The sequence below is a fragment of the Hibiscus syriacus genome, unplaced genomic scaffold (assembly GCF_006381635.1).
Source record: "Hibiscus syriacus cultivar Baekdansim isolate YM2019G1 unplaced genomic scaffold, ASM638163v2 tig00111503_pilon, whole genome shotgun sequence".
NCBI lineage: Eukaryota > Viridiplantae > Streptophyta > Magnoliopsida > Malvales > Malvaceae > Hibiscus > Hibiscus syriacus.
Window position 1 is genome coordinate 361,714 of NW_024063106.1, and position 15,123 is coordinate 376,836.

A 15,123-nucleotide genomic window follows, 5' to 3' on the forward strand; every position below is an offset into this window, starting at 1 on the left:
GTGGTTGATTCAGATTTACAGGTAGAAATTCGGTTGCCGGAATGATACCTGCGTTGTAGACGAGTTCAAATAAGAAAACCATGTATCGGTACGAGCATGCTCAAATTTTAACTAATAGAAAGGACAGAGGGATCCAAAGGAAGGGCTTAGGCATGCATTGTTCATGCATTTCCTTGGTGTAATAGTTGTAAGATATTCAACCACTCGGAAATTGAAACATGAAAGGCATGATTCATTACATTTATGTTGAAGAACCGGGGAGCATGATTCGATACTCGTGTAAATCACGACGTGAAAGCATGATGTTATGTGCGTAGAGCTGAAATGTGGACCAACAGACAGGCCTGATAATATTAGATATATACTGATGCAAAGATACCGTAACTGTGTCTTCTATGAGGTATTCTGTATTTCATTTGTTGCTAAGCTCATGGACACAAAGTAGAATCTGCTTCAAAAAGATGTCAAAACTGTTCAAAATATGGCTGAATTATAATAAACTTTTACAACTTCTGATTATGACCGATGTTCGTACTTCCGGGTCGTGAAGTCCACAGTCTTTCCTGCTCATGAAAGCTTCCCGGAACAGCAGACTGTCTGTGATCACCTAAGACCCTAGTGAAATGGTCATAATATGCCTCCGGATTAACGTTTTCCAAAACATTCACTTGTTTCCCTTGTTCTTCATCAATCGTTATCTATCCTATCGCTTTAATGGAGACCTTAAGAGATTTGGACATAAATGTCTGGTTCAGATGTGAATTTCCATCCAAGATTACTGCACCAAGGATCTCTCCCAAAAATAGATCCAGCAAAGAGAAAAAGTTGTTTCAATCTAATTTAAGTTCTTTTTCATCCATAAGTTGCATTGAAAAGTATTCGAGAATATATCATACCTGAAACTTGTAAAACTTCACAGATCAAAGAATCACATTTAAAGAAAGGAACTAAAACATATGCTTGAAGGTTTCTGAAATTACCATGTGATGATATCTATAATGCTCTTGTTGTAATTGCCAAAGTCTCAAACGTCGGGCAAACACAAGTTCAGGAGTCTTAGTTGTGGCATTCATTCTGATAAGACTCGTGTCTAAAAAACTAACTCTTCTTTGCATCTGAAGTGGAACAAGTGTGATGTTCACAGATTAAGTGAAAACTTCCTTTGCAGCTAAAGGATCGAGGAACATGTTAAATTCCGTGTATTCATTCGAGGGAACCGTGAAAACATTTCCTTTACTATTGTCATTGGCATTGCCTATGTGTCCTCCAACAATGTATACTCCCAGCGTCAGAAATTTTATATATATATATATATATGATCAACTCCATCATTGGGAGACTGAAATCTCTGTTATCTATATAATTTACCTGAATCGCTGAGCTTGCATTCTCTGATAGAATGACCTGTGCTAAATTAGTCAAAGGTCCATTAGTCAATACAGTGATCTTTGTTCCTAGATCCAATGAGTCCACTATATACTTCCAAACATTACATGCTGACGGTTTCCTGAGTTCGGGATTATCGGTATCTCTAGGAGCTCCAAACTTGACAGAGTTTTCTGCTGTGTATCTGAAAAGTCATTACAAGGCCAGTAGGCCACATATTTTTAACTTGATTTTGCTCGTGCATGTTCTGCATCATTTTCGAGTTGTTATCATAGCATTATTTAGAATTTTACCTTCTTGGACTTCAAGGTAAATCGCGAGCAAGTCCATTTAGTGTGTCGGAGTCCAAGTAACCACCACTATCATGAGGGATAGCTTTGGAATACTTGCAGTCTCCGATCGCAGTGAAAGATGGATTGGCTAGCCCAACAGCAAATGCTTCACCAAGACCAACCGGAATGTCATCGCGGCCCATCATATGTAGTATATCATATACGACATCAATCGCTGCAGGAGTCGGCCAGCCTGTTGAGCTGATCAATATTCCCTAGTTGAACATAGAAATATCAATCATCAGGAACTTCTGTAAAGCCTGAACATTAGTAATGCTTAAACATAATCTACAGAACATTGTCATATTTGTTCAATTTAAAGTTCCAGATGCTTAACTCATGAGATCTGCAGTCTACATTGAGGTTAGACCTAGCAAATCCAATCCGACATAAACTACCTTGAGGTCGATTAATTTCACAGGTAACTTGAGGAGATATAAAAGAGCTAGAAAGTCCCCGGCACTCATATCCATCTCGAAAACAGTCGGTTTTCCCCTCGTTCTCTTTCCAAAATCTGGTTTATAAAGAACCTCCTTGTGGAAAGGGTATCAGCTTCTGATATCAAACCTTCCAGTTCTCTCAGGGCTATTTATAACCTACAATTCAGTTCCAAAAATTGACTACATTAGTTGTATTACTAGCACCTTTAAGCATTTTCGGGTTACGTGTATGTGAATTAATCAAATTAAACAACAGAACAATGGCGTTATTGATAAAATATGTATAGGAGCTTACATGCAGAAAATTTCTGTAAAATTGTTTCCCAAGTGAGCTTCCCTTATCATAATTTTCTTTAGCTTTCACTGCAACAAGAACACGCACGGCATCCTCTCCGGTATCTTCTTTCGTGTAACTGTCCTGTTAGCATTGTATAATTCTGTAAGATGATGAATCCCATAGTTGAAAGAAGCTGTTTTTTGTAAACGATATACGTCGAATTTCTTAACGAGGTGAGAACCGATACATGAAAACTTACATGTATAATCAGCTAGAGCATGTACTGTTGACGCCAGACAGAATAGTGATTATCCTGTAGGCTAGCTCCGACAGACGATTCACAAGAGAAAATTCGCCCAAAAACCAGAGAAAAAAAAAGTCTCTAGGGTTTAATAAAATATTATAAAATCAAAAACCATCCAAAAAGCAGTCCACAAGCCGGACTGTTATAGCAAAAAAATCGTCTTTATTCGAATTTTGCCAAAAATAGCAAAATCCCGAAAATCACTCTAAATTGAAATTCGAAATAAAATAAGCAATCTCCCAAAAATCCGGCCTAAATCGGATTTAAATTGACTTCCTAATTAACAATCAAAATATTACCATAAATAGTAAAAAATAACTAAATCTAGTGATTCAGAGGGGAAAACGGCAGAATTTGAGGTTGAAAAAAAGGCCACATGGAGCATAGCTCATGTGGAGAGCGTGCGCGTCGAAAAGAGCTTTCCGGATTGGGGTCTTATGCGCGATTCTGACACCTGTAGCCAAAGTTATGGCCAAAAGACTGAAACTACTCAAAACGACCCCAATGAGGAACATGTCACAATCAATTCCCCCTTGCGCTGATCTGCCAACTCATGGTATCTCAGCGCCATCAACGTGCAATCTGACAGCTCAGCATCATCTGTCTCGGATCCCCCTGCATCAGTCAACCCCGGTTGGAAAGAACTCGTCCTCGAGTTCAGAGTAGTGTCATCAGGATCCACAAAACAATGACTCAGGTGCTTCACATTAAAGACATCAGAAGTCTCAGTGACTGGGAATCGCAACTTGTAAGCATTATCATTGATCTTCTGCACGACCTCACAAGGTCCAATCTTCCCGCCTTTGCGCTGATCTGCCAACTCATGGTATCTCAGCGCCATCAACGTGCAATCTGACAGCTCAGCATCATCTGTCTCGGATCCCCCTGCATCAGTCACCCCGGGTTGGAAAGAACTCGTCCTCGAGTTCAGAGTAGTGTCATCAGGATCCACAAAACAATGACTCAGGTGCTTCACATTAAAGACATCAGAAGTCTTCAAGTGACTGGGAAGTCGCAACTTGTAAGCATTATCATTGATCTTCTGCACGACCTCACAAGGTCCAATCTTCCGATCCTTAAGCTTATTATACTCACCAACAGGAAACGATCACGAGTTAATACAGCCCAAACAAAATCACCAACATCAAAAAGTACCTGACGACTAAGTCCAACACCCCGGATGGGTTCTGACCATAGATAATCTCAAATGGGCTTAAACCTGTGGTTCTGTTTTTTTCTCTGTTGTAGGCAAATTCTGAGGCAATGCCAATCCCACTGCTTCGGCTTCGTTCCTGCCAAACACCTTAAAAGGTTTCCCAAACTTTGGTTCACCACCTCAGTCTGGCCATCCGTCTGGGGGTGGTAGGCGCTACTGAAATTCAACTGCGTTCCCAGTTTCCCCCACAGGCTTCCAGAAATGACTGATGAACTTAGTATCACGATCTGAAGTGATGGATCGAGGAACACCATGTAAACGCACAATCTCCTTGAAATAGAGATGGGCAATCCGGTCAGCATCCATAGTCTTTCTGCAAGCTACAAAATGAGCCATCTTGGAAAACCTGTCAACCACAACAAAGATAGAATCAGAGTCCCTTTGGGTGCGGGGTAAGCCTAGTACAAAATCCATGCTGACATCGAACCAAGGAGCTTCAGGAACAGGTAAGGGAGTGTACAATCCCGCATTGGTGAGAACTCCCTTAGACCGCTGGCACACATAACAACGGTCCACATAATGGGCCACATCACTTGTCAACTTGGGCCAATAAAATTCAGAAGAGATAAGGGCCAATGTCTTATCTCAGCCAAAGTGTCCCTCATTATGGAGTTCACTTATAATTTGCTGCCTCAATGAACAATCTGGAATGCACAATTGTAATCCACGAAACAAATACCCATTATGCAAAACAAAATCATGACGGTGACCCTCAGTTACCTCCTGAAATATCCTTCCAAAGGAAGGATCAGCTGCATACATATCTGTGAACGTCTCAAATCCTGCAACTTTAGTACTCAAGGTGGTGAGAAGTAAGGTACGACGGCTCAGGGCATCTGCGACGCGGTTCAAACTCCCTGCTTGGTGCCTCAGCGTAAAAGTGAATTCTTGCAAGTATGCTACCCACTTGGCATGACGTCTACTCAGCTTGTTGGCCATTGATGTACTTCAAGGCCTCATGATCGGTAAACAGAATAAACTCCCTGTACTAGGTAGTGACGCCAATGCTTCAGGGACTGAACTATGGCATAGAACTCCAGATCATAAGTGGAATAATTTTTCTTTGATCCCGATAGCTTCTCACTGAAAAAAGCAACCGGACGACCTGCCTGACTCAGAACACCACCAATGCCAACGCCAGATGAATCACAATTTACCTCGAACACTTTGTCAAAATCTGGAAGTGCCAAAACTGGACTCGGCCTCGGTCATCTTCTGCTTGACAGTTGAAAACTGGCCTCTGCCTCCTCAGACCACTGGAAATCACGCCCCTTGAGGCACTCTGTGATAGGGGCGATCAGAGTACTGAAATTTCTAATGAATCGACGGTAAAAAGACGCCAAGCCATGGAAACTTCGGATGTCATGTAAGGTTCTTGGTCTGGGCCACTCCAAGACTGCATCTATCTTTGACTGATCTGCATGAACACCATCAGTAGACACAACAAAACCAAGAAAAGTCACAGAAGTAGTGATGAAAGAACACTTCTTTTGATTGACAAACAAGCACTCCGTTTTCAGCATCTCAAAAACAACACGGAGGTGATCGAAGTGTGAAGTCCATGTCGGACTATAAACGAGGATATCAAAGTAAACTACAACAAATTTCCCCATAAAAGGCCGCAAGACCTGATGCATAAATCTCATGAATGTACTGGGTGCATTGGATAACCCAAAAGGCATGACCATCCACTCATACAACCCTTGTGGCGTTTTAAACGCCGTCTTCCACTCATCTCCAGGCCTTATTCTGATTTGGTGGTAACCGCTCTTAAGGTCAATTTTTGAGAAGATCTTAGAACCAGATAGCTGATCCAACATATCATCTAGACGGGGAATTGGAAACCGGTACTTCACTGTAATTCTGTTGATCGCTCGGCTGTCAATACACATACGCCAAGAACCATCTTTCTTTGGCACTAACAGAGCAGGGACTGCACATGGGCTCATACTCTCTCGGATATAGCCCCTCTCCAACAACTCTTCCACCTGTCGCTGCAACTCTTCGGCCTCCTTGGGACTGAGGCGATATGCTGGTCGATTTGGCAAACTTGACCCATGAACAAGGTCAATTTGATGCTGAATATCCCTCATAGGTGGTAGTCCAGGAGGAAGATCCTCTGGCATCAAGTTAGAGAATTCTGCTAGCAGCCGCTGCACCTCTACTGGTAAATCTGTATCCACGTCTACTGCATTGTTCTCGCAAGGTAGCAAGGCATAGACCACGCCGCCATGCTCAATCTCATCTAAAAACCTGGACATAGAAAGCAGATTAGTATTATGGGTTACTGGGGTAGGAGTAAGTCCTTCCCGCCGGGGTGCCAACACAATCTTTTTTCCCTTGATGCTAAGGGAATATGTATTCTTCCGTCCATCATGAATGACACTGCGATCATACTGCCAAGGTCGACCCAACAATATATGACACGCATCCATATACACAACATCACACCAGGCATTATCAAAATATTTTCTACCAATTGAAAAAGACACGAGGCATCGCCTATCAACTGTTACCTCACTGTCTTTATTTAGCCATGACAACTTGTATGGCTTAGGATGACAGTCCGTCTTCAACTGCAATTTCTGGACAACCTCCTCGGACACTACATTCTCACAACTGCTGCTGTCAATGATCATTTTGCAGACTTTATCTGCAACTGTGCAAGTCGTGTGGAAAATATTGGTTCTCAACCAATCGTCCCCTGAATCGCCCTTGGGGGTAAGTAGACTCTTGCGAACGACCAGAGTCTCATAACCATCTCCATACAACACATCATCAGTCTCATCATCGTCATACATGGGTTCGCCAATCTCCTCAGTCTCGTCTTCCACGTTTTCCTCAATCAACAAAATTTTACCCTTTTGACTAGCAGGCTTCCTGCAATCAGTCGCCCTATGCCCTTGTTCACCACAACGAAAACATCTAATAGTAGGGTTAGAATTACCCTGCGGTGGCTGCTGAGCAGGACGGGACTCTTAAGGGCGAACTGGTCGACTGTTGTGATCGCTCCTGATCACTGGTCTCCTGTTTTGCTGTTTTTCAACAGCAAGTGCAGGCTGGTATGCTTCCGAAACACTCCACAATGAATGAAGGCTGAGGACATCTTGCAAGGGCTGGCGTAAACCCCCCAAATATCGCGCCACCATCTGCTCCTCCGTCTCAGATAAATCGTTCCGGGCGACCAATTGGTAAAACTCCTCCGTGTAATCATCGACTGATCGTGCGCCCTGCCTCAACGCATGAAGTCGCTGAAATAAGGTTTGCGTGTAGCCGAAGGGAAGGAAGTGGCCCTTCATCTTCTTTTTCAACTTCTCCCAATCAGTGATCTTGGCTTTGCCATGTCTTTCTCGTGAACGTCGTAATTGTTCCCACCACGCAGATGCTCTGCCCTTGAGTTTGATGGCGATCAGTTTCACTTTCACACGATCGGGGACTTTCTTATATTTAAAAATACGCTCCACTTCATTAATCCAATCCACGAATCCCTCGGCCTGTAACGTACCAGAAAACTCAAGGAGATCGACCCGAAAATCGAGGTCTCTATGACGCTCCTCCCGACCACGGTGCTCCCGGAATCCTGCGTCCCGGAATCCTGCGCGATTGTGATATGGGTTTTCGAAAGTGGAATTGGTATCGTGATCAGAGGCCTCACGATCCTCGAAATCCTGCGCCGCCAGGCGCTGGGTTAATTCTGCGACTTGCCTCTGCAAATCCGCAATCATCACATCCTGAACGCTGCGATCACGGCGTTGGGCTTCCTCATTCGGAACATGCTCACGACGACCACGACCTCTAGCCATTGAAACTGGTGAAATTTCCCAAGAAGATGTTGAAGCTCTGACACCAACTGACGCCAGACAGAATAGTGATTATCATGTAGGCTAGCTCCGACAGACGATTCACAAGAGAAAATTTTCCCAAAAACCAGAGAAAAAAAAAGTCTCTAGGGTTTAATAAAATATTATAAAATCAAAAACCATCCAAAAAGCAGTCCACAAGCCGGACTGTTATAGCAAAAAAATCGTCTTTATTCGAATTTTGCCAAAAATAGCAAAATCCCGAAAATCACTCTAAATTGAAATTCGAAATAAAATAAGCAATCTCCCAAAAATCTGGCCTAAATCGGATTTAAATTGACTTTCTAATTAACAATCGAAATATTACCATAAATAGTAAAATATAACTAAATCTAGTGATTCAGAGGGGAAAACGGCAGAATTTGAGGTTGAAAAAAAGGACACATGGAGCTTAGCTCATGTGGAGAGCGTGCACGTCGAAAAGAGCTTTTCGGATTGGGGTCTTATGCGCGATTCTGACACCTGTAGCCAAAGTTATGGCCAAAAGACTGAAACATACTCAAAACGACCCCAATGAGGAACATGTCACAATCAATTCCCGCCTTTGCGCTGATCTGCCAACTCATGGTATCTCAGCGCCATCAACGTGCAATCTGACAGCTCAGCATCATCTGTCTCGGATCCCCCTGCATCAACTGTTAATACCTGACATAGTCTTTTTCCTTTCTGAAGGCAAAAGGGATCTTGCATTCCCATTTGAACATGAACACTATGAACCCCATTCTTGTGTACATTAAACTTTGGCATCGAATACCCTGAAATGAGTGGATTTGAGTCGTCTAATGCTCCATAAGGTTGGTTAGAGGTAACGACGGTAATGTTCATGTATCGCATCTCTGCAAACTCGTTTTCTCCATTATGATAGTGAGAGTTGCGCATTATAGATAATGCTACACCAACCATAGAAGAGTCCCACATACAATATTGCTGCAACATTTCATCAGTAAGTTGAGTGTCTACAAATCCGAAGCACAAACCACTAAGATTTCAAGGGGCATTACCTCATAAAATATATTACTCAAGCAGGTATCACGAATAATCTTTAAAGCTTGGAAGCAAAATTTTGCCTCATAAGTCCTCTGTCTCCTTTCAAGCTCCAAGAAGAAACTCTTAGTTACAGGAATGGTACTTGTTGCATCTAGAGGAATAAGTGTAAATGGGATACCAGAATGCAAAACCTGCTCAGACGAAAAGATTCAAATACCAGATAAAAACAAGTCCAGGAATGCCAAACAAAAACAATCAAACGAATACCTTGTAGGCAGCGAAAGGATCTGAAAATATGTTGAACTCGGCATACGGATTGCTATCCTGTAGATACAGATTACTATCCTGTAGATACAGATTACCAATATCAGAGCATTCACTAGAATTTTCCGAATCGTCGTTCTTCGGACAGTTTGGTCTAACGGAACCTCCAATGGCATAAACATATTTGACATTTTTCTTCAAGTGAGGATTGTTAATAAGGAAGATGGCAAAGTTTGTATATGACCCCATGAGAAACACAGTTGTAGGACCTGAAGATATTGCATCTATCATCACTTCTTGTGCTATGGGTTGCTAAAGGGGAGTATATCTCCTGCCACCCTATGTCATGTTGGGAAAAAAACGATGTCATGGAACTCGAAACACAGCTTAAATCGAAGGATATTATACGCTTAAGTACCCTCGATCATCATTAAAAAGAATAATTCGGATTTGCAATCAAGTAAAGGAAATGGGGACCTGTGGAAGGAAAGTTTTTCTAATGCCACAGTTAGAATTGACATTAAGCCGTCCTATTTGTTCCACAGGAATTGCTTGTCTATACCTACATTCCCCAGCTGTTGACATTCCATGCAAGATAAAAAAATTGTCAACATCTTCCTTTTCTTCATTTCATCATCACCCATAATTACACCTATGATCATAGGGTATCCATTATATTCATATATACATACAACCAATATTATAGCTTGCTAACGATACATGGCATGCGTTTATTGGTTAGTCGAAAAGTTCGAAAGATGATCCTGGACCTGATCAATTATGGGTTGATAGCCACCAACATCTGGAAGGATAATACCATTAGGCAAAATGTAACACCCACATACCGATACGGGTGACCCAATCTAATCTGAGGTGTCACATTATGGTCACCGGAGCGACTCACAGTAAAAATCCCAGAAAATTTTAAAATTTATGTTAAAACGTGTAAATTCATAAAACAATTTATAAATACAAAAGTAGTATTTAACAATATTCAAAAATAAAACAGATTCCAAACTCAGATGTAAAAACAAAATACAAGTTACATTCCCCCTAATCACATGCAGCGTACTCCGGAAGCAAAGCCGGTGGAACTCATTTACTGATTTAGATAGTTGCATTGGTCAATCCTTTTAACTTGAAATAGTGAGTAACAGAGTGAGCTTTGGGAAGCTCAGTAATACAGAACTACCAAGTGATGCTGAAGGACATGCAGATAATAGGCAAGCATAAGTTTCCTTATTGATTCAGACATCTATAGGTTTTTATGATGAGATGAGGTCCCACTAATATCTCAGGTAGTAAAAGACATTAAGCTTCCAGTTCAGAGGAAATGTTTCGGAGGACTAGGTTCAGGAGATCAGGATAAGTTGACAAGTGTGTTCTCACAAAACCAGCGAAAATGTAAAGATCTTTTTAAAACAGTGGCAATTTAAAATGTATTTTTCAAAAACCATAGTAAAACCCTCCAACCAAACGCCAATATGCAACTCCCCAGAACTGTATCCATAAGGACTTACCCTAGGCCCAAAGGGCGTAGGTGCCAACCTAAGGGAGCACCTTGGGTCTATAAGGTCTTACCCTAGTCGAAGCGTAGGTTCCCACCTGAGGGGAGTGCCCTCAGGCCCATAAGGACTTACCCAATGCACACAGTAGAGGAGTCACCCTAAGGGAGTGCCTTAGGGTCCATAAGGTCTTACCACTAGGCCCAGGAGCCCACCCAAGAGTCGCCTTAGGTCCATAAGGAATTATCAATCGGTGTTGAACCTATACAAGGAATTACCAGCAGTGACTGAACCTGTCAGAGTCTTCATTCATACTAGAGTCCCAGAGTACCCTGTATAAAAATAATTCCAGTCAGTAAATAGAGATATCAGAAATCAGAGTAGATATCAGATATTAGAACAAGTATTAAAGTTCAGAGCAGAAATTAGAGGCCATACTGTATTTCAGATAACATAGACATACTTTTAAAATTAGAGAAAACATTTGTGCGATCAGGGAACATACTAGAGGTTCCAGATATTATTCGGAGGTGATTGGTATTTATCATATAGGGAGTCATGAAACTACTGTAAATTGATTAAATTGAGAGATGAGATCCCCATAAAAGGGTTTGATAGCTGACAGATTCATCATTTATTCAGAACGTGATTTATCAGGATCATAAAGTATTCGGATATTTTTCGAAGGCACTATGAAATCATAAGGGTATTCAGAATCCTATGCATCAGAGTTACTTGTGTTTTCATGTATGACAGAAGTGGTTCCATTATTCAGGAAATCAGAGGCATTTTGGGTATTAGGTTCTTGGAGAATTCTTAGTGATTTGAGCTAATAAGGGAGAAAATAAGATTCAGGGCATTTAAGATTTGTGTCGATCTATCGGAATATTGAGTTAACTCGAACTATACAAATCCCAACAATGATACATGTCAACCAGTCAAATCGTTGCACTTCAAGGGTATTCACTATTTAATACAGATAACTCTTGTCCATTTATCATCTTCAGAATCATCACTGAATAGGTCTTAGGGAGACGAACAGATATTTCAATGGTCCTTATTTCATTTCTACATTGCAACGATATCAAGAAATGTCGACGTGCTTGATTCGAGGTTCAAAACCCTTATGGGCAGTACAATATATATGATCATCAGTGTTTCCAGACTTATCCAAGTTATTCGCTTAATTCAAGGTCATTGGGGGTACTTAAATCAATTCACATTCAAGTTTATCCCGGTCACTTCGGAGTTTCCAGAGTAATTCTATCATTTTCGAAAATCAAATACATACAGTACTTTCATTCAGTTCAACTTAGTCATATAATATAGTCTTTTGGATATTCGTGGTTGATTTGTTCATTTCAGACCTAAAGGTATTAGTTATTCTAGGGCTTGGATGTGCTTCGAATCATATTATACTTTAGGGGCATTCTAAATAAATCAGGAATTTAATCGGTGATTCCAAGATTCGAGTGAATTTAATCTCTGGTCGTCTCCATTAACATAGTCATCCATGGTCCCTTTTTACACTTTAAGGGTATTATCGTCATTTCATTCAATTCTGACAATGATATTACCTCTGATAACTTAGGCTTCAATATATTCTAATTCCTTTAGAGTTCAAGTTATTTTGGTCATTTGAACAATTGAGGTTATTTCACAGCTCGAGAACACTTCGGTGTTTCCTTTCAATCCAAACAATATGCACTTTTTATGATAATTGGTCAAGTCCATTTTAGATTATTCTTCACAATTATGGGAAGTTTTGGTCTTTTACAGTACAAGGACATTTTTTGTAATTTTACCCAATAGGGCTATTTTTGGTAATTTCATATCTAAATAATCTCGGTATTTAACCTTTAAAGAAAATTTATCAAAATTTACGGATCTTAAAGTCAATTCATTATTTTAATGAATCACATAACTTATAAACTATTTCTTATCTATCTTCCAGTTTCTTACACGAGCCGTATGAGTCATATTCAGTTACCGACTTTTTATCGTATTCATATTGAGTTTATGAACAATTTACTATATAGTTGAGACCAATCAAATTAAGCATTGTATCTACCAATTTCTAACATGTTCCATAAAGCATGCATAAGGTAGTAATGTATTACCTCGATTTTTGTGACATATCGATCGAACATTTAAAATTCATTTAATCGCCCTCGAACTTTAATTTCACGTCTCATCATGTCTCATATACATAGCAACCAAATTTACGTTAGAAATTGAACTTAATTGAGAAATCAAATTGAATCTGAAGGTAAAACATTGAAAATGGCTTACCGAACGCGAATTTGACAAAACGAACTTCGGATTCGGACTTAGGACATCGAAAAACATAAAATATGACTTTTCAGAAAATTTGACTTTTTTGTCAAAGTCAACGGTCAACGTTCAAACCGATCAAAATCAACGGTCAATGGGTTAGTTCAAAGTCAACGGGTCGGGTCGGGTTGCCTCGGTTCAGACCAACTAGACAGGTTCTAGAATAAACCAGAGTTGTAGACAAGCCCCACGCGCACGCGGCGGCGATGCTTGGTGGCGCGTGACAACGGTAATTGGTCGGGGGACAGTTGCCGATTACTCCCCCAACACCGACGACCGAGGAAACGACGGTAATGGATCGACCCAAGGGTTGGGTTTTGTGCGGGCTACGACGGGGGTAACCTAGTGCAGACAGTGAGTTGTGTCAGTCACCAGTTCAGCAGGAATCGGTGAAAAACTGAGGTGCAATTTTGAGGGTTTCCGTCACACATTCGAACCTTGATTGACGACGAACGACGGTGTGTAACGGCACGCTGTTGCTCGGGTTTTGGTCGCCAATCGACGACGCATCAAATGGGGGCGGTGGCGACGATCAGAGATGGTCGGACAACATTGATTTGAGGCGAAAAAGGGGTCGACGGCTAGGGTTTGGGATTTAGATTAATTTGGGGATTTAAGGATTTTTGCTTCCGATTGGGTTGGTATTAATTATCCAGGAAAATTAGAAAAATTTAGGACTAAGTCTCTGAACTTCCTAGATTTTTTAAATTGGCCCAAAAACTTTAGAAAATTACAATTTAACCCTAAATTTTTCCCTTGTTGTAACTTTAATTCGATATTTTAAATTATTAAAATCTAACGCCTAAATTGGGATGTGACACAAAATGCCACCACCTCCAATCCCCACAGGAACATCATCACGACCCATCATGAATAGAATATCATATACATGGTTAATGGCATCCCCTGCGTCACTCCATCCATTTGTGTTCACTGTAATTGCCTACCAATCATAACCCCATGGAAAATGCTATCATTTAGATAAGCATGCGGTCACTTTTGGACCTTTTTTTATAGATAAATAATGATCAACTATATAGTATTTTGCTTTGAATAATGATTGATTGTCGTCCCCACGTGCGCCTACGTCGAAGGTCATAGCTCGTAGGCTTATATGAGGGCGACGATCGTGTTCCGGTGTGTAAAACGACGTGGGAGAAACGTTCTGAGACTGTGTTTACTGTACCTGCAGATCGAATTGTGTTGTGTCTTGCTTCAAGAGATAGAGGAGAGCGAAAACATCATCGGTATCGAAATCCGTGTCGACCAGAATCAGATGAGGCCGACGATAACCGTCGGGATCCACCAAGCTAATCAAAGCTCCCAGGCTTCCGATCAAGGCTACTGCCCATATCACTCTGATTACTCCAATAAAGATACATCTTCCATTAGCATCCCATGCAAGAAAGCATGATCATAGACTATATATAAGGAGAAATGAACATAATAGAAGTAAAAAACATGGTCCTTAAAACTTATTAACATAAGAAGAACCTTTGAGTTTTAGAGAGAAACGTTCGAACTTCATTATTCCACACAAATTCCAGCATAGTTGACGACACAATATAGCTTCAAATGTTTATACACAGAGAGATTAAAGGGAAAAGGCATATAAAAAGATTGAAGGGGAAGAAATGGAAATGGGTTAAGTTTATTTAGGGGGTGGAATATAAAGCAAGGGATTCATGATGAACCAACCGAAAGAGAACTGCATAAACAATATGGAAACTTTGAAATGTTCCCATTTTTGCATGGATATTTCGTTTGGTTTTTTTATTAACAGCTAATTGGTTTAGTAGGATGAGACACTAGGTCTCTTAAGCAAGGTATGGGGTTTGAATCCTAACGTTTGCGAATGGAGCAAACCGGGTTGGGAGGGTCACCCTCGTCTCTACAATACCCTATCTTGATTAGTCGGTCAATAGATCAAATATCAGTGATTAATTCAGAAAAACACACAAATAAATATTAACTTATAATACTATTTAAAATATATATTAAGAAGATAAATTATTTTTAATGTTTAGTATTCATTCCCAAGTTCATACATGTGAAAAGAATGATAAATAAAAAAAATATTTTTTATTAAACTAAGGTGATTATAAAGTATTAATTTTATAAATTATATGACAATAAATATTCAAATATTTTTAAAGAAGATTACACTCTAATCGCTCTAATCATTAAGGTAATAAATAGTAAAAAATAATAAATTTCC

The 15,123-nt window shown here is 40.4% G+C and overlaps 1 pseudogene; it reads right to left on the reverse strand.

Moving 5' to 3' along the window:
* Positions 1-1,242: 1,242 nt before the first annotated feature.
* On the reverse strand, positions 1,243-14,525 carry LOC120163947 (annotated as a pseudogene).
* Positions 14,526-15,123: the final 598 nt, after the last annotated feature.